This window comes from Hyla sarda, chromosome 5 (genome assembly GCF_029499605.1).
Source record: "Hyla sarda isolate aHylSar1 chromosome 5, aHylSar1.hap1, whole genome shotgun sequence".
Lineage (NCBI taxonomy): Eukaryota > Metazoa > Chordata > Amphibia > Anura > Hylidae > Hyla > Hyla sarda.
This window is the reverse complement of record NC_079193.1, coordinates 285082931-285104112: the sequence shown is the minus strand read 5'-3', so window position 1 is coordinate 285104112 and position 21182 is coordinate 285082931. Positions and strand designations below refer to the sequence as shown.

At 40.4% G+C, this 21182-nt stretch overlaps 1 protein-coding gene across 2 annotated transcripts in view; it reads right to left on the bottom strand.

The window, feature by feature from the left end:
• Positions 1-21182, bottom strand: part of SNTG1 (syntrophin gamma 1) — a 647197-nt gene that overhangs the window by 540302 nt on the left and 85713 nt on the right. Inside the window, exon 1 of one of the 2 annotated variants that reach the window (XM_056521891.1) lies at positions 6023-6079. The exons of the other annotated variant lie outside the window; for it this stretch is intronic. The gene's annotated coding sequence lies outside the window, so the exon portion shown is untranslated. Of the gene's footprint in view, positions 1-6022; positions 6080-21182 lie in introns of those variants that run through there. 2 annotated transcript variants of the gene reach the window in all.

Sequence of the window (21182 nt, the reverse complement as noted above, 5' to 3'; positions counted from 1 at the left end):
ATTGTGATCCTTAAAAATCACATGTATTCAGCATAGTTGTGTATGTCCTCACACAACTTAGCAGGGTGAGCACGGATATTGCATTAATTCTCCTCTCTACCCTCGTGCTGGCTTTATTACACAGGGAGCGCCTTTCCTCTTTTCTCTTTTTTGGCCCAGGGATTGTACTAAACAGATCTCTTTGGACCAGACAGTATGCAGCAAAGCATATAATACCATTTCTTACTGTAGTGGAGCCAAGACTCATGTCAAAATGACAGGAGTCCCTTCTCCTCTGCATATTTGCATGGCACCTTATGCTAGGGCACCATTCGACCAATGCACTAAGAAGGAGGCATACCTTGCATTTCTCACAAAGGGGGTATGGGAATGGTATTGAACAGGGTGGGTTACGTGTCTAAATAGAAATTGTGCTAAATGATACTATAACATGCAGGTTATTATCCTCCAGTCCTACATTAGTTAGAAATGTGGCACATAAACAGAGATGGTTTGTTGTAGGCATATTAAATCTATTAGAGACATATTAATAAATGTAACTCATAACATATCTCTAACATCTACAAAGTTTGTTAAAGGAAGATTAAACTTCTGGTCCAGTTGAGAAAAACTCTAGATTTATCAAATCTATATTGGTTTATGTGACATAACATTTATTCGCTCTGATATAACTAGAGTGTTCTTCAACTAATAAATTGTACTATGTTCTACGGATATTTGTTTTCTCATTTTTCAAAAGGGTACATGGCTTATTAAAAGGTAAGCTATCTACTTCACTGACTGCTTCCAGTCCATGACTCCAAGACTGCATGTAAACTTTTCGAATATAAAGTTTATACATCGTAGCTTTATTACGAAAAGAAAAGAAAGTTGCTTGCAAGTCAAGTGGCAATAGTAAAATTCACAGTCAAGTAGAAAGAGTCACCGTCAAGTACGGTCACCGTCAAGTAAAAGATTAAAACTGTTCATAGTCTTTAGTAATAGTCAGTCTCAGTTTGTATCCCCCTTTTCTAACAAATAAACCAGTCAAGCTGTTTGTTTAATGAGTTTTACAAAAATAAATAAATTAACAAATGAATAAATAATAAAAGAAAAAAAAATATGCAAAACAAATTGTTTCCCTGATGGATATATATATATATATATATATATATATATATATATATATATCCTATTAGTTGTGCAGTTTTGTGTCAGACTTATCACTGGAAATATTGTTGGTGACTTCAGCTACCGTACAAATAAAAGTTTACAATACAATAAGCGACTGTTGTAGAACATGGGAGATGACCGGTCTGTCCGCTAATAATTGCTTTGGAAGGTTTATTGATTTTTGGCACAACTGGGCACAAGAATTAAATAACATTTAATTAATAATTATTTGTCCTGTATAACAGTATATTTTAATGTAGAGCCAGTGATAATGATGCAAAAGGATAGATCATGCAGATTACTCTAATAAAATATTTAGTCAGATGGCTGTATCATTTTTACATGATACAGTGCATACATTTTGAATTAATTCTGCATTATGTAATCCATCTGAATTATTGATTTTTTTTTCTGTTTTAAAGGGCAGACACAATAAGTTAGAAAAGCTGCCGTTGTCAGAAGGAGGCAGATAGATTGATGAGTTAAGTACTTTGCATGTTCATAGATTTTAGCTATTCCGAGGTGTCAATGACATGTTGACATCATTCTGTGCTACAATTACAAGCCATTGCATTCACATGGACTATCTATAATGGAATTTCTGAAACTAGGTATACACACAGCTGTAGTATACTCTGCAGTACATCGACATGGCTTTCACAGGGGACACGTGTGAAAAAGAGGCTTCACATTTTAAAATAGTGCGATTAAGTAATGACTTATAGTTAAAGGGGTACTCCGCCCCTAGACATCCAAAGGATAGGGGATAAGATGTCGTCCGTTGGAGATCCCTGTGATCTCTCTGCTGCACCCGGTGTTAGTTTAGAGCGTCAGAGGTTTGTGACGTCATGGCTGCGCCCTGCTTTTGAATTCACGGCTATGTCCCCTAAATGCAAGTCTACGGGAGGGGCGTGACGCCAATCACGCCCCATCCCATTGACTTGCATTGAGGGTGCATGGCCATGATGTCACGAGCCTCAGCCCCGCATCGCCAGTCATCCGGCGTGGAGCAAAGTTTGCTCCGTGCACCAGACATCTGGGGTGCCGCAGACGAGATTGCGGGGGTCCCAAGCAGCGGGACACCTGCGATCAGACATCTTATCCTCTATCCTTTGGATAGGGGATGAGATGTCCAGGGGCAGAGTACCCCTTTAAGTTGACTACAATTGCTGGCACCAGAAAACAAGTTATTTTCCTTTTTTGCACTTCAATTTCCCCTATCCGACCTTCCTAAATCCTTCCTCTTTCCTTATATTTGTACTTTGCCTTCCCTTGTTAGCCTTTTTGTATCTTTTTTTAGGTAAACTATTGGACCTTCTTTTTTTGGATCACATTTATTGAATAATGTTATAATGGGCTCTTACAGGGACTTTCTAAATCAGATCAATTATGTTATATACAATATTTTGCTTTACATGAAAGTGTCATTTGAGTACCTCTGGTAATTTTAAAATACCAAAAAAGGCTTAAAGAGTGATAGTTGTTTCAGGTCACTTTTCAGGATAAGCTGAAGGAATGGAACTATTTCTGGCCATTACATAACTTGTTTTATTTCTGCTTTATAGCCTCCATTTGTAATTTTTCCTTCTCAGTCAGCTAAGAGGCAATGGAGCCTAGCCTCTATGATGGTGTCCATACACTGCACACACAATATCTCTATATCTTTAAATCACACTTTAACCCATTGGGGACTCAGCAAATTTTTGTTTTTGCACTTTTGTTTTTTCCTACTTCCCTTTAAATTATAACGCTTTAAATTTTGCACCTACAGATCCATATAAGGGCTTGTTTTTTTGGACACGGACACGCGGCAGTACCACATATGATTATTCTTATTCTTTATTACATTATTGTATTTAAAAAAATGGGAAAAGGGGAGTGATTTAAACTTTTAATAGGGAAGGGGTTAATGAACTTTTATTAAAATTTTTTTACACTTTTTTTTTACACTTTTTTCATTCAATCGTCTGATTGCAGACACTGTTCAATGCTATGCCATTGCTTAGCATTGATCAGTGCAACCTGCGCTCTGCTGCTCTAGCCTGCTGTGCAAGCATGGAACAGTTGATCACCGATCGGACGACAAAGAGGCAGGTGAGAACCTTCCCGTCATCTGGTAAGCTGATCAGGACATTGTGATTTTGTCGTGATAGTCCCGATCAGCTCCGCTGAGCTGCCGGAAATCTTTTACTTTCGCTTTAGATGCCGTAATCAACTTTGATTGCGGCATCTAATGGGTTAATGCCGGCATCAGCCCGATCAGCCATTCCCGGCATTAGACATGGGCCCTGGCTGCCCGTAGCAACCTGGATCTACCGGGTTTAACCCGTTCTCCATCGATGAGAACGGTTTATACCTGTTAAACTGGACCAGGGCATCCATGGCCCAATCGGCCATGCCCCGCATTAGGCGTGCGCCCTGGCTGCTTGTAACAACTTGGACCCACTGGTTTTAACCCATTCTCCATCAGTGAGAATGGTTTGAACCTGTTAAACTGGACAGGTACGCCTTGAGTCCTTAAGGATCGGTGATGCAGGGCCTATGCATACACCCTGCGTCCCCAAGAGGTTAAGAAGCAGTCATATGGAGGACAATATAGAAGAGTAGTAAACAGTCTTGGTTATAAATCAAGCCCTTATAGTTACCCCTTGTGTAATTGTTTTGCTATTTCTCGTGTCTTTTTGTCTTCCTCTACTGTTCAAACTCACTCTCCCTCCCAACTCCCTCATTGTCCCTCCCTCCATAGACTTGTATAGGCAACATGTAACCTGATTTGGGACAGGGGAAGAAGCATAAAAAAGAAGAGGGGGAAAAAAAATTCTTTGATTTTGTATTTTACATACTTTCTTAAGTTTGCTTGTACTACTAATTTACGCTAAGTTTGCTGAAAATACAGTAATCATTTAAAGGCAGGAGGAGATATTACCTCACAGTATCCCTATTTATATAATTTAAAGTGTTTTTGTTATTTGATAAAAATTTGGAAATGTCATTCTGACTTGTCAATATTTAAGATTGTGCTGGTTCTCAGTTCTGCTACGATTGTAATAAGGGGTAACAGCTGGGTGAAGGGCACTGCAACGCATGCTTCACTACACGGCTGTCAATTAAATCCAACTCTTTAACTACATTAGTCTATGGAGTAAATGAGACTGTATCACATTTACCCATCTTTTACTCATAAACAGAGCAGAGCTCATGACAGAGACCCAGTGCAATCTAAAGTCTTTACATGTCTTGAGGACATGTCAAAAGTTTTTACATATGACAGTAACACTTTAAAATACAAATAAATGCCACATTTAAAGGGGTACTCCGGTGAAAAACTTTTTTTTTTTTTTTTTAATCAACTGCTGCCAGAAAGTTAAACAGATTTGTAAATTACTTCTTTGAATACTACAGGGGAAATTATTTTCTGTTTGAAACACAGAGCTGTCTGCTGACATCATGAGCACAGTGCTCTCTGCTGACATTTCTGTCCATTTTAGGAACTGTCCAGAGTAAAAGAAAATCCCCATAGCAAACATGCTGTTCTGGACAGTTCCTAAAATGATCAGAGATGTCAGCAGAGAGCACTGTGCTCATGATGTCAGCAGACAGCTCTGTGTTTCAAAGAGAAAAGAATTCCCGCTGTAGTATTCAGCAGCTAATAAGTACAGGAAGGATTAAGATTTTTTAATAGAAGTAATTTACAAATCTGTTTAACTTTCTGGCACCAATTGATTAAAAAAAAAAAAAAGTTTTTCACCGGAGTACCCCATTAAATATTTAGACATCAAACAGGTTTATCATAACAAAGGAGATATTTATTTACAGTAGACGATTCTCCAAAAGGACAGCAGCTTATACAGAAGCATGGGCTTTTTAAAAATATAAAATGTATATGTAAAATAGATTAAGCAAGGCACAAAATAAAGTTTTGCCATATGTAGAGTTGGATGCTTCCTACGCAGTCATTTTAAAAGCAATTGCAGCAAGGTTTATCTAAAGTAAACAAGTAGAACAAAAAGAAAACAATAAGCTTCTTCAATCTGTATTCATAACTCTTCCCAACACTTCCCAAAAATAAAGCTCAACTTTATTATAGATCACAGCTCAATAGTAACTATAAAGATAAGCTATTTGGTTTATGTATAAAACCTGCAATCAGATGGACCGAGCACCAAGCAATACACTGAAGCCTATTACTGCTGCCCGATTTACTAGACTATATTTAGAGATTGGTGGTGATCTCACACACTCCACGACTGAAACATGTCAAATATATATATATATATATATATATATATATATATATATATATAAAATTCAATGTGTATGTGTATGTGTGTGTATGTGTGTATGTTCCAGCATCACTTACAAATGGCTAAAGATATTAAAGGGGTACTCCGCCCCTAGACATCTCATCTCCTTTGGATAGGGGATAAGATGTCTAGGGACGGAGTACCCCTTTAACATGAACATGGTACACGTTACTTATACGTCAACAACAAACATAGGAGAGGAATTTTCACCCTTACCCTCCCCATTGGCGAGTCTGGGTTTTTATTTAAAGTTCCATACAAGTCTAGGGGAAATGTATGTTCCAGCATAACTTCCAAATGGCTGGAGATATTTTGTTGAAACTTGGTCACATGTTACTTTTATGTTAAATAAAAATACATGACAGTTAAATTAACCCCCTTACATGAAGGATGTTTTTTTTGTCTTAAGTTCCATGCAAGTATATAGGACTTCCAGTACCTTACTCCAAGCTCTGCTCTACATCTCCTGGTGAGTGTGTGAGTCCAACCACATTCCTCCCGCATGCCAAACCCCAACTCACAAAGACACACCCACCATTTAAGCCACACCCCTTTCATTTTCTAACCTTTTGTGCATTGGTCCGGCTTGCAAGTCATGCCCACTTCCACAAAACCATGTCTTCTTCTATTTTTGGCCTACAATCTCTTCATTCCAACTCAGCTTCACCTGAGGACAGTATATGAGGTTAGGATAAGAGGTAAGGATATGAGGTCAGGGTATGAGGTCGGGATATGAGGATGGGATATGAGGACGGGATATGAGGATGGGATATGAGGTCCGGATATGAAGACGAGATATCAGGACAGGATGTGAGGTTTGGGATTAAAGGACAGGATATGAGGACGGAATATGACGCCGGGATATGAGGGTGGGATATGAGGTCGGGATATGAGGTCAGGATATGAGGACGGGATATGAGGACGGGATATGAGGTCGGGATATAAGGACAGGATATGAGGACACGTACTTCCTCCTATGTTGCTCTTCCTCTTCCACAAGGATTAGGTAGAAAAAAACGGGCAACGTCGTGTACTCAGCTAGCATTTTATTTAATGATAGTAACCCTTTAAGTGCTCTTTGGCAAATTTATAAGACTTTACTAAGGACTGTTAGCAATCTCACAAATACCATAAAGGCCTCATTGTTAAAATGATAAGGAGACAATTGTGATTCTGGGAGGACCTGTGTAGAGTGGCTCAGTAGTTCGCACAGTGTGTACTAATGTCAGAGGGAAAGTGAGGCATGTTTACAAAGGAGCTTGGAAAAAGTGAACCCTGCTTGCAGAGCAAGCATAAGTGGTACATTGTCCTGCAACAACAGATAAAGAGAGTGAGATGTTCATTGATATTATGCTGTTGTATTGTTGCTATTCTAGGCTACTCATTCTGAATTTAGTAGTCCAGCAGGTGGTCCTATTCAGTGATTGACCTGCTTTTAAGTATAAATAAAAAAAAAAAAGGAATGTTCAGGGGGTTTACATATATAAACTATCCATTCTCCTGAATTTTCCACATTTTCAGAAACATTTCACAAACTAGGGTATTTTTAAGTTAAAGATCACCTGTCACCCAATAAAACTTTTAATATTGTTTTCCTTTTGTAATTAGCAGACACTTTCCCATTCACTGGCTTTTAAAATTATCAACAGAAATATGTTTAAAATGTAATATAAAAAACAGCCACTAGGTGGCTCTGTTCTGTTCCCTGACACAATTAATACAGTGAGTTTGGTCTTCTCCCGGTCTCCTTTAGGTCTTCTATTCATTACAGCTCTGCAACCATGTGAGGGCAGAAGTGGTCCCAGCAGGCTTCAGTGATGTCATGCCTGCTGGGAAATGCCCACTTTCTCCTGCTGGGAAATTGCACTATGTGAGCAAGAATAAAGGTATGATACAGAGCATTTTAACCTCTTGGGGACACAGGGCGTATGCAGACGCCCTGTGTCCCCGGTCCTTAAGGACTCAGGGCGTACCTTTTACAGGGTTTAAACCATTCTCACCAGCAGAGAACGGGTTAAATCCGGTGGCTCCCAGTTGCTATGGGCAGCCAAGACCCACGGCTATTGCCGGGCATGGCCGATCGGGCCGATGCCTGGCATTAACCCTTCAGACGCCACAATCAAAGTTGATTGCGGCATCTAAAACGAAAGTAAAAGAATCCCAGCAGCTCAGCGGACCTGATCGGGACTATCGCGACAAAATTGCGATGTCCTGATCAGCTTACCGGATGATGGGCGATCTACTGCCCATCATCCGGTAACGCCCTGAGCATATTTTGCAAAGTAATATGTAAACACCTGATCTGTATTTTCGTCCATTCCAATCAATACATTTATTCAAATTCAACATCTGTTTAACCCCTTGGGGACGGAGCCCATTATAACCCTAAGGACGGGAGCATTTTTTGCAAATCTGACCACTGTCACTTCAAGCATTAATAACTCTGGGATTCTTTTACTTATAACTTTGATTCCGAGATTGTTTTTTCGTGACATATTCTACTTAATGGTAGTGGTAAATTTTTGTCGATACAAATTCCAAAATTTGATGAAAAATTTGAAAATTTAGCATTTTTCTAACTTTGAAGCTCTCTGCTTGTAAGGAAAATAGACATTCCAAATAAATTATATATTGATTCACAAATACAATATGTCTACTTTATATTTGCATCATTAAGTTGACATGTTTTTACTTTTGGAAGACATCAGAGGGCTTCAAAGTTCAGCAGCAATTTTCCAATTTTTCACAAAATTTTCAAAATCTGAATTTTTCAGGGACCAGTTCAGGTTTGAAGTGGATTTGAAGGACCTTCCTATTAGAAATACCCCACAAATGACCAAATTATAATAACTGCACCCCTCAAAGTATCCAAAATGACATTCAGTAAGTTTGTTAACCCTTTAGGTGTTTCACAGGAATAGCAACAAAGTGAAGGAGAAAATTCAAAATCTTCATTTCTTATACTTGCATGTTCTTGTAGACCCAGTTTTTGAATTTTTACAAGTGGTAATAGGAGAAAAAGCCTCCAAAAATGTGTAACCCAATTTCTCTCGAGTAAGGAAATACCTCATGTGTGTATGTCAAGCGTTCGGCGGGCGCAGTAGAGGACTCAGAAGGGAAAGAGCAACAATGGGATTTTGGAGAGTGAATTTTGCAGAAATGGTTTTTGGGGGGCATGTCACATTTAGGAAGCCCCTATGGTGCCAGAACAGAAGAAAACCCCACATGGCATACCATTTTAGAAACTACACCCCTCAAGGCACATAACAAGGGGTGCAGTGAGCCTTAACACCACGCAGGTGTTTGACGACTTTTTGTTAAAATCGGATGTGTAAATGAAAAAAAAATCACTAAAATGCAGTTTCCCCCCCCAAATTTAGCATTTTTTTTACAAGGGGTTATGGGAGAGAATGCCCCCCAAAATGTTTAACCCCATCTCTTCTGAGTATGGAAATACCCCATGTTAGGACGTAAAATGCTCTGTGGGTGAAATACAATGCTCAGAAGAGGAGGAGCGCCATTGAGCTTTTGGAAAGAGAATTAGTTTGGAATGGTAGTCAGGGGCCATGTGCGTTTACAAAGCCCCCTGTGGTGCCAGAACAGTGGACCCCCTCACATGTGACCCCATTTTGGAAACTACACCCCTCACAGAATTTAATAAGGGGTGCAGTGAGTATTTACATCCCACTGGCGTTTGACAGATCTTTGGAACAGTGGACTGTGCAAATGAAAAATAAATTTTTTCATTTTCACGGACCACTGTTCCAAAAATCTGTCAGACACATGTGGGGCGTAAATGCTCACTGTACCCCTTATTACATTAAACGAGGGGTGTAGTTTCCAAAATGGGGTCACATGTGGGGGGGGATCCATTGTTCTGGCACTATGGGGGCTTTGTAAACTCATGTGGCCTTCAATTCCGGACACATTTTCTCTTCAAAATCCCAATGGCGCTCGTTCTCTTCTGAGCATTGTAGTGCGCCCGCCGAGCACTTTACATCCACATATGGGGTATGTTCTTACTCAAAGGAAATGGAGTTACAAATTTTGGGGGGCTTTTTTCCTATTTTCCCTTGTGAAAATGAAAAATTTAAGGTAACACCAGTATTTTAGTGAAAACATTTTTTTTCTCATTTTCCCATCTAAATTTAATGAAAATTCGTCAAACACCTGTGGGGTGTTCAGGCTCACTATACCCCTTGTTAAGTTCCGTGGGAGGTGTAGTTTCCAAAATGGGGTCACATGTGGGTCTTTATGTTTTTGCGTTTATGTCAGAACCACTGTAAAATCGGCCACCCCTATGCAAATCACCAATTTAGGCCTCAAATGTACATGGTGCACTCTCACTCCTGAGCCTTGTTGTGCATTCGCAGAGCATTTTACGCCCACATATGGGGCATTTCCGTACTCAGGAGAAATTGTGTTACTAATTTTGGGGGGCTTTTTTTCCTTTTACTGCTTGTGAAAATAAAAAGTATGGGGCAACACCAGCATGTTAGTGTAAACATTTTTTTTTTTACACTAAAAGGCTGGTGTAACCCCCAACTTTTCCTTTTCATAAGGGGTTAAAGGAAAAAAAAAAACCCAAAATTTGTAGCACAATTTCTCCCGATTACAGAAATACCGCAGATGTGGCCCTAAACTGTTTCCTTGAAATACGACAGGGCTCTGAAGTGAGAGAGCGCCATGCGCATTTGAGGACTAAATTAGGAATTGTATAGGGGTGGACATAGGGGTATTCTACGCCAGTGATTCCCAAACAGGGTGCCTCCAGCTGTTGCTTAACTCCTAGCATGCCTGGACAGTCAGTGGCTGTCCAGTATGCTGGGAGTTGTTGTTTTGCAACAGCTGGAGGCTCCATTTTGGAAACACTGCCGTACAATACGTTTTTCATTTTTATTGGGGGGGACAGTGTAAGGGGGTGTATGTAGTGTTTTTGTGTGAGTGTAGTGTTTTTAGGGTACATTCGCACTCATGTGTTACGGTGAGTTTACCGCTAGGAGTTTGAGCTGCGGCGAAAAAAATTTGCCGCAGACCAAACTATAAGCAGGAAACTTACTGTAAACCTGCCCGTGTGAATGTACCCTGTACGTTCACATGGGGGGACAAACCTCCAGCTGTTTCAAAACCACAACTCCCAGCATGCACTGACAGTGCATGCTGGGAGTTGTAGTTTTGCAACAGCTGGAGGCACACTGGTTGGAAAACCTTCAGTTAGGTTCTGTTACCTAACAGTATTTTCCAACCAGTGTGCCTCCAGCTGTTGCAAAACTACAACTCCCAGCATGTACTGACATACCGTGCATGCTGGGAGTTGTACTTTTGCAACAGCTGGTGGCACACTGGTTGGAAAACCTTCAGTTAGGTTCTGTTACCTAACTCAGAATTTTCCAACCAGTGTGCCTCCAGCTGTTGCAAAACTACAACTCCCAGCATGTACTAATCGCCGAAGGGCATGCTGGGAGATGTAGTTATGCAACAGCTGGAGGTTACGCAACTACAACTCCCAGCATGGTGAGACAGCTGTTTGCTGTTTGAGCATGCTGGGATTTGCAGTTTTGCAACATCTGGAGGGCTTCAGTTTATAGACCACTGCACAGTGATTTCCAAACTGTGACCCTCCAGATGTTGCAAAACTACAAATTCCAGCATGCCCAGACAGCAAAGAGCTGTTTGAGCATGCTAGGAGTTGTAGTTTTGCAAGATTTGGAGGGATACAGTTTAGAGACCACTATATAGTGGTCTCAAACTGCAGCCCTCCAGCTGTAGCAAAACTACATATTCCAGCATGCCCAAACAGCAAACAGCTAAAGCAAAAGTGTGAGGACTCAAAAGTGTGAGGACTCAAAAAAGACTCTAAAGCACATTGAGGAGTTTCAATCTTGTAAAATACTTTGGGAAATTGCACACTCAAAATACATAAAAACGAGAAAAAGGAATCACAAGGTTTTGAGGGAAATAACAGATATATTTTATCTCAGCCATAGTGATGTGAACAAGAAATTGAAGATGCTCCATGTCCATTTACAAAGAGAGCACAAAGCTTAGTGTAATTGTCATGTTCTCCTAGGTATCCTTTATCTGGTTAGATTTAACTATTTAACTCAAAAGTGATGTTGCACTTCAGCATTACTTGACCTGCTAAAAAGCACCTGAACTCTGGTCATTTGCTTTGAATTACAGAATTACTCTGGTTTCTATTTTTTCAGTGTTTAATCATTATTGAAATTTGTAAATCGTACATCAATATACATTCATTACAGTTGGTTCCAGACCCTAAGCCCTGCCAAGAAAGAGGGAAACGAGAAGAAGACAAAGGAAAGACTAAAACAAAAGGACACAATAAAAAAGAGAAATGATAAATCTCACCCAACAGTTGATTCCCAATTTATAACAATTAAAGAGAACACTATCCATATATTTCCTTTAACTAAATTCTGCTTATTCTTCTTAGCATATTGATAGTATGTGTGGTTTTTTAATATTCTTATATTTCACAGTAGGTGTAAAGCTCAATGACTTTAGTATGGCAGCAATTTAGAGGCAATTTCTTCTCTGTGAAAGGAATTATCTTATTGATAAGAGGGAAGATACGTAGGGTGGAATTGATCAATTTTGGCTATACGTGCGCTGTCCTTCTTTAACACTGTCTCTCTACTCATCTTAGACATATTTATTATTCTGATGCAGGGCACCTAATAAATCTGACCTATTCTCCAATTAGAAATGTCAGAGAGCTGTCTAACTTGAACCAGAAAACTGTTTGTGTGCCAGAAATATGTCCAATGTGCACCACAGTTCTGTCACATTGTACAAACTGTTCAGATCATTTTTTTATTTTTTTTTGGTCTACTTTTAGACCAAAAAATTGGTTGAATTACTGTAGATAAGATATTATGAGGTGACAAAAAGAAAAGAACAAATTGTATGGCAATATAAATCAAGGGTTCAAAGTTATCCTAATCCAAGGATAACAAAAAAATAAAATGACCTTGCAAGAAAATATGAGTTATAATCCTACCATTTAAGAAATAATGAGAAAAACTGAAGCAGGTAAATCGCTTTCAGATATTAGGATATGAACACAAAGTGACAAAAAAAAGAAGAAGGAAAGAGCAGAATAGAAGCATGCAAGCAAATTAGGGAAGGGGGAGAAGGTTGTGTGTGTTGGGGGGGGGGGGGGGGAGGGGGAGAATCTCATCATTCCATCCTCCACTGGAGTTGTAGGGAAACTAGTCTAGACTAGAGACGGGGATAACTGGTCTAGACGCCTGCAGAAAGAAAAAAAAAGGACAATTTTCTTCTGCACATATACTGCACTGGGGATGACAGAAAGGAAAGTGACTGATGGAGACCAACAAGTTCTATCATCACTAACCTTAGTACAGAGATGGTTGAGGTTTGACAAGAAAGGGGTTATACATTTTCATACCCCCCATATATAGAGATACCCTCCTCTTTCTCACACCTCCAGAAAATTAAGGGAAAACATTTGCTTTCATTTAGCAAGAGTGCTTTACCAACATAAAATAAGCTTTAACTTTTTCTTCTGCCTCCCCCAATTTATCTCTTATGCCCGAATCAATGGCATTGGAGTAGCCAGCTCTCTCCCTTTCAGTAAAAATTAAACAGATATTTTCAAAGGGGGTAAAATCCCTGAACAGAGAGCCAGAGGCACCCAGATGAATTGTGTAAGTAGAGAACCTGAAGGAAAAAAGAAGCCACATCCTTCTGTCAGGAAAACATGCCAGATAAAGAGACTGGAATCTGCAGTAAGATTCCTAATACTGGTGACATTAGAGCATGGCATACCCAATAATTGTGGGGAATCCACAGTCAGTGGAAAGGCTGAATTATCAAATTTAGGGGTCAAGGAGAAAGGAAAGATGGTGCAATTTTGTACTCAGTGGACCATGGTAGGATAAAAAGAGTATATTTAGATGGTATTTTCCGTTTGTTTCTCAAATGGTTAAATTGAAAGTCAACGGATACATTTAATGTGTACCTGCCATGTAAAACAATGTTTGACATGTCCCAGGCATGTCAAAAATTCTGATTGGTCAGGATCACAAATTATAAGAACAAGTGGGGAGAAGCGTGCAGTGGTTTGCTTCACTCATCAGCTCACAGTGATCTCTATCCTGTACCTCATTATACCTACAGTCATGGCCGTAAATGTTGGCACCCCTAAAATTTTACAAGAAAATGAAGTATTTCTCACAGAAAAGGATTGCAGTAACACATGTTTGGCTATAAACATGTTAAATAAAGCAAATTGGACATAATGTCACACCAAACTCCAAAAATGGGCTGGACAAATTACTGACACCCTTAAAGGGGTACTCCGCTCCTAGACATCTTATCCCCTATCCAAAGGATAGGGGATAAGATGTCAGATCACCGGGGTCCCGCTGCTGGGGACCCCGGGGATCGCTGCTGCAGCACCCCGCTATCATTACTGCGCAGAGCGAGATCGCTCTGCATGTAATGAATGGCAATACAGGGGCCGGAGCATCGTTACATCATGGCTCCGCCCCTCGTGACGTCACGGCCTGCCCCTGTCAATACAAGTCTATGGGAAGGGGGCGTGGCGGACGTCACGCCCCCTGCCACAGACTTGCATTAAGGGGACGGGCCGTGATGTCATGAGGGGCGGAGCCATGACGTCACGCTGCTTCGGCCCCTGTATCGCCCGTCATTACGCACAGAGCGAACTCGCTCTGTGCAGTAATGACGGCGGGGTGCCGCAGCGGCGATCCCCGGGGTCCCCAGCAGCGGGACCGCGGCGATCTAACATGTTATCCCCTATCCTTTGGATAGGGGATAAGATGCCAGGGGCGGAGTACCCCTTTAACTTAATATTGCACACCCTTTGGAAAAAATAAATTAAATCAGTGGCTTCCTATAACCATCAATAAGCTTCTTACACCTCTCAGTCAGTATGTTGGACCACTCTTCCTTTGCAAACTGCTCCAGGTCTCTCTTATTGGAAGGGCACCCTTTCCCAACAACAATTTTAAGATCTCTCCACAGGTGTTCAATGGGATTTAGATCTGGACTCATTGCTGCCACTTCAGAACTCTCCAGCGCTTTGTTGCCATACATTTCTGGGTGCTTTTTGACATATGTTTGTGGGTCATTGTCCTGCTGAAAGACCCAAAATCTCGGACGCAAACCCAGCTTTCTGACATTGGGTTGTACAGTGCGACCAAAAATCTGTTGGTAATCCTCAGATTTCATGATGCCTTGCACACATTTAAGGCACCCAGTGCCAGAGGCAGCAAAACAACTCCAAAACATCATTGAACCTCCACCATATTTCACTGTAGGTACTGTGTTCTTATTTTTGTAGGCCTCATTCCATTTTTGGTAAACAGTAGAATGATTTGCTTTACCAAAAAGCTCTATCTTGGTCTCATCTGTCCACAAGATGTTTTTCCAGAAGGATTTTGGCTTGCTCAAGTTCATTTTGGCAAAATGTAGTCTTGCTTTTTTATGTCTCTGTGTCAGCAGTGGGGTCCTCCTGGGTCTCCTGCCATAGCGTTTCATTTCATTTAAATGTCGACAGATAGTTTGCGCTGACACTGATGCTCCCTGAGCTTGAAGGGCAGCTTGAATATCTTTGTAACTCGTTTGGGGCTGCTTATCCACCATCCGGACTATCCTGCATTGACACCTTTCATCAATTTTTCTCTTCCGTCCAGGCCCAGGGAGATTAGCTACAGTGCCATGAGTTGCAAACTTCTTGATAATGTTGCGCACTGTGGACAAAGGAAATCTAGATCTCTGGAGATGGACTTCTAACCTTGAGATTGTTGATATTTTTCCACAATTTTGGTTCTCAAGTCCTCAGACAGTTCTCTTCTCCTCTTTCTGTTGTTCATGCTTAGTGTGGCACACACAGACACAATGCAAAGACTGAGTGAACGTCTCTCCTTTTTATCTGCTTTCAGGTGTGATTTTTATATTTTCCACACCTGTTACATGCCCCAGGTGAGATTAAAGGAGCATCACAGGCTTGAAACAATCTTATTTTTCCACAATTTTGAAAGGGTGCCAATCATTTTTTCCAGACCATTTTTGGAGTTTGGTGTGACATTATGTCTAATTTGATTTTTTTCTCTCCCTTTTTTGGTTTAGTTGCAATACACACAAAAGGAATAAACATGTGTATAGCAAAACATGTGTTACTGCAATCCTTTTCTGTGAGAAATTCTTCCTTTTCTAGAAAAATTTCAGGGGTGGCAACATTTTTCGACCATGACTGTATATGGGGCTGTCCAGCGGAGTTGGATGGAGATTGCCTTAAGCTGGGGAGTGAAGTATGATACCATGAGCTTCTCCCTGATTGGTGGTGGTGGGGGGGGTCTATAAACTTTTAACATGTCTCTGTGACATGTCAAAAGTTTTTCTAAATTACAGGTACACTTTAAATTATGTCAACCTATATGAAGGCTACCTATGTGTGTTGCTATTTGTATGGCAAATAGAAATCAAAAATAAATAAATGACAGCATATCAGTTATCCCGTCAAAGACATCGAGCGTCCTTGATGATCTCTTTCAAAGTGGGTGGCATTGCTTTGTACAGACTGAGAATACAGAGAATTCTAAACAACACAATGGTTTTATTTTAGAAAATATGACTCATACTAAATCATACATTTACGTACTTTCCTGCAGGCAGGTTGTTGCTGTTGCTAGCGTATTTGATGTATTTTTGTATTTTAGATACATTTTAGGATATATTTTAGTTGCACAGTAATTAAGTCAGTAATCCTTTACCTGCCTCATGACTGGCATATAACTGTCTGTAGAGGAATGGAGGTGGCTGTACATGTATTGCCCCATGTGCGATTATAGTTAGCAGTAACTGGCAAATAAGCTCATGTGTTAAAAAAAACATCAATATGGAGGAATTAAATAATAAGGTAAGACAAAAAAATATTATGCCAACAGGGTAAAAAGTTGTAGTTGTTAGGATACATCAGGTACAGCTTAGTGAATCACTGGCCGTGTCGGTGTAACGCCTTGACCAATGATTGGCTTAGCAGCAATGGGATATATTGAGCCCCAGTGCCAGGACTAAATGCGTTACATTGGTGTACAGAGGTGTGATACCACAGCGGCTAGCGATTCACTGAGCTGCACTGTGACACATCAACCATCGGCACCAGGAAGGGGATCGCACTGGGGATTTGCACCTAAAAAAAAAAAATATTTAGGCAGTCTGGGCAATTTCTTTAAACTTTTGCCGAAGTATCTCTTTAAGTGTGAATTTAGCCTAAGTAAAATGTAATTGTGCACATTTGCAATCACAAAATGGAATGAAAAGCCAAACGACAAAACCCTTGGTGTCATTCACTACACAAGACCTGGTTTTATTGAAGTCTCATTTAACAGAACAATTGTTATAGTCTTACAGACATTGAAAGTTTGACAAATGAAGTCCATTACTGTGAACTGCTTTTACTACATCTGTACCTTAAATGTTACCGACAGGTTAATCTCATTCTAATGTCATTTTAATAATTAAGACTAAGAACCCTTAATTTTAGGTAGGCATTTTTAAAGAATGGAGCAAGTGGTAAATATAAAAGGTTACTGCCATACTACCTACGAAAGAACATAAAAGTGTCATTAGCATATGAATGAGGCCAGCTGTTGCAGCTGCACAATGCTCAGAAAATTTGTGTCGTGAATGGTTTTCCGCAGCTTGTGTATCTTTCCCCACAGTTTTTCCATATGACCTCCTCATTCGTTAGCAAAATGTTTCTATTTCACTTTATGTTCAATGCATTTGCAATCCTGGTAGATGAGATGAATGTAATGTATTGCTTATTAGTTCATGAATATGAGGAAACAACAGGCTGACATGTAATCTTCCCCCGTGTCTCCACACAGCTCTTTGATTTCAAATTAATCCCTTTAAGTAGAGAGGCTGGAAGGGCTGAGCGTGTGGTTGGATAGAATTACAGACCATAAATTCTCCACATAAACCACGTTGGTGTTGTGTGTACCTTTCTGTGAAGGAATCTGCATTATTAATTTAAGAGGAATTAATTTGGTACACAAGGGCAACATGAAAAGACTAACATCAGCAAATAGTGTATTTTCATTTTATACACCAAGAGATACCTGGAGGAAAGACTTTCTGTGTTGTCTACATGTTGATGGTGTAAGCGCCAACTCTTAAGTCTATTAAGTAACTTTGGTATTGTTATTAAAGTAGTCAAAGATTAGTTGTATATGCATTTGATATGCAATTTTAATTCTTACACTGAATAGATAAATATACGTGGACAGTGAAAAATCCCATTACATTCCAGAACAACATGGTTGCCCTCTCCTCTTGATGCTATACCAGCTTCTACCTGCCATGGAGTATCTCCACATTTAGGTACATGGATATAGTGATCCATATTCATTCAACCAAAAGAACATTAACCCCTTAAGGACCACGGGTTTTTCCGTTTTTGCACTTTCCTTTTTCCTCCTCACCTTTTAAAAATCATAACCCTTTCAATTTTGCACCTAAAAATTATGCGCCACCAATTCTACTTTGCAGTGAGATCAGTCATTTTACCCAAAAATCGACGGAAAAACTGAAAAAAAAAATCATTGTGCGACAAAATTGAAGAAAAAATGCAATTTTGTAACTTTTATGGGCTTCCGTTTCTATGCAGTACATTTTTCCTTAAAAATGACACCTTCTCTTTATTCTGTAGGTCCATATGGTTAAAATGATATCCTACTTATATAGGTTTTATTTTGTTGTACTTCTGTAAAAAATCCTAACTACATGCAGGAAAATGTATACGTTTAAAATTGTCATTTTCTGACCACTACAACTTTTTTTTATTTTTCTGCATATGGGGCGGTATGAGGGCTTATTTTATTGCGAGGGGATCTGAAGTTTTTATTGGTACCATTTTTGTATTGATCGGACTTTTTGATCGCTTTTTATATTTCATGATATAAAAAGTGACCAAAAATACGCTATTTTGGACTTTGGAATTTTTTTGCGCGTACGCCATTGACCGAGCTGTTTAAATAATGATATATTTTTATATTTTGGACAGTTCCGCATGCAACACATGAGTTTATTTTTATTATGCTTATATATTTATTATATGGAATTTGGGAAAAGGGGGGGTGATTTAAACTTTTAATAAGGAAGGGGTTAATGTGTGTGTTAAATTTTTTTTTACCTTTTTTTCTTTTGCACTTTTAGTCCCCTTAGGGGAATTTTAGGAGGAATCATTTGATTCCTCTTACAGATGAATGGGGTTACATACAATCCCATTCATCTGTGTGCTCTGCGCTCGATTGATAAAGTCTGGCCCTACCAGGCTGTATCATTCAGAGATCCGGAACCAACACAGGAGAAGAGGTAAGCCCTCAGGCTACCTCAGTAGTGGACCGCTCCCCCGCGATCGCGCTGCAGGGGAGCGATCCACCCCACTGGACCACCAGGGACTGGATACAGGCACCTTTAGACGCCGCTGTCAGCTTTGACAGCGGCGATCTAAAGGGTTAATAGCCGGCCGCTGCGATCGCCGCATGTCGGCTATTAACGCTGGTCCTCAGCTACAAAATCAGCTGGGGGCCGACCGGTTTGAGGCTCGAGTCGGGAGCCCGCGTCATGCCTCGGTAACGGCCATTGGACGTGTATACACGTCCATGGTTGTTAAGGGGGTAATGCCACTCAGCGGGGACTCCCAAATCTTATTCTTCAACATAGGGACAGATAAAGCTTTTAGCAATATATATGCTGCCAAATGCCCTTGATCAAACATCCAGCTGATCTCTTATAGTTCCTGCTAATAAAGATTCCTGCTACCCAACCATCAGCAGCAGTTTCTTCTCATTCTCTGCAGCCCCTTGACTTTCTTTGCTGTCTGCACCTACTATACCTTCATGCAGGAATGGTGTTAGGGAGGGGCAAACAGGGCAATTGCCCAGGGCCCAGATCCTCCAGAGGGCCCCCTGCAGCTTCCCTGATACACATGGGTCCAGAGAGTGCGTCGGCAGTAGCCTGCAGCATTTGGGAGCGCACTACGCTGTAGTTAATTACTGCTAACAGCAGAGGCTCACTCCACAGGGCAGTATGTGCTGTCGGTCCTCTGCTCCTTTAAGAACCCCCCTCCACTCCTCTTTCCCCGGCCCCTCTCCTCACCGGGATGTTGTCTGTCTTCCTGCTGCTGGTGGTGTAATACAGCTGAGCAGTCGAGACGAAGAGGACTGGAGGTAGTAAACAGCCTCATGAAGCTCACAGCTCCACAGTTGCTAAATCATATGGCTTCCTAGCCCACTGCACACAGCTTATTTTCTAAAAGAAAATTTAAGTATATTCCTATGTAGTGTGGCCATGTATTGTGTATATGTTTGCAATGTGCAAATTGTGTATGAGTCGCCTGTATGCTGTATTGTTGATAAACATGTACAGTGTGTTTATGTGTGAATATTTATGTGTATGTGTATAGTTAATGTTGTATTTTCAAATTGTATTTTTATTAAGGATCTCCATTAAAAAAACGCTGCCAAGGTGACCGTCTGATGCATGGCAGTCAGTTATCGTGCACACACACTATTAAAGTAGGACACATGACCAGTACTTTTCAGGTGTTAAACAGGTACTGCAGCAGCTCTGCCACCTGGAGCGCAGCAGCTCCACTCCATACCCAATAAAGCGGCACTGCACAACCCTTAAAGAAAAACGGTAATCCTGGGTTATCTTGTGGGTGAACAGGAGACTGATGAGGGGTTATTGACTAAAATACGTACCTTAGGTCCAAGGTATGTCACACCGAAGATCTGCTTCTATGTTCTCTGACTGCGCGCTGGAGGCGGCGGACCCACCAGCTAAATTTGCATACTTATTGTGACTCTATATCTTAGTGACCACATTTGCCAACTGAGCGTTCACGTAACCAGCGACAATGAATATGCAAATTGAGCCATCAGGGCCCGCCTCAAGAACACAATTTAGTGAATATAGAAGAGGATATTCAGAGGGGCATATCTCGGACCAAAGATACGTATTTTAGTAAGTGACCCCTCATCAGACTCCTGTTTACCCACAGTATAACCTATTGTACTGGGTTTAGTGTGGGTGAACAGGATGACTGTTTTCCTTCAAGGCCCATTATCATTACGATGCACACATATGTGTGTATATGTAAATTTAATAAAAGGATCAGCGATAAATCATACCACCATTTTTGGCTAATCTTACGTGAGCATGCCCTAAAAATTATTAACAAATGTAAATGCCAGTCATGTTGATATTTCCATTTACACAACCCCATTTGAGCAGGACATCATCTGTATTAGGCCCCTTTCACACTACCGTTGCCACCCTTCAAAATATTCCGTCATGAACTCCCGTCTAAAAGTCCCTAATACGGCAGTCAAAATATCCCATTCATGTCACTGGGATTTTTTGACCATCCTGCAGCACCAGTTATGTCTCATTCTGACTAACGGACGTTATTTTTGACGGCACAAAAGACGGTGTGTGCGCTTATTTTTGTCCCGTCAAAAAAATAACAGTAGAATAACGGTCGTTAAAATTTTAAAATTGAAGTCTTTAGGTGACGGATGATCACAATTGACAATCTGTTAGTGCCTGTTGTTTTAATGTCCAATGTGATCCATTATTTGTACTGCGCGTGCTCAGAACATGGAAAAAAAAATAACAGACATAAAATATTGGATGAAATAA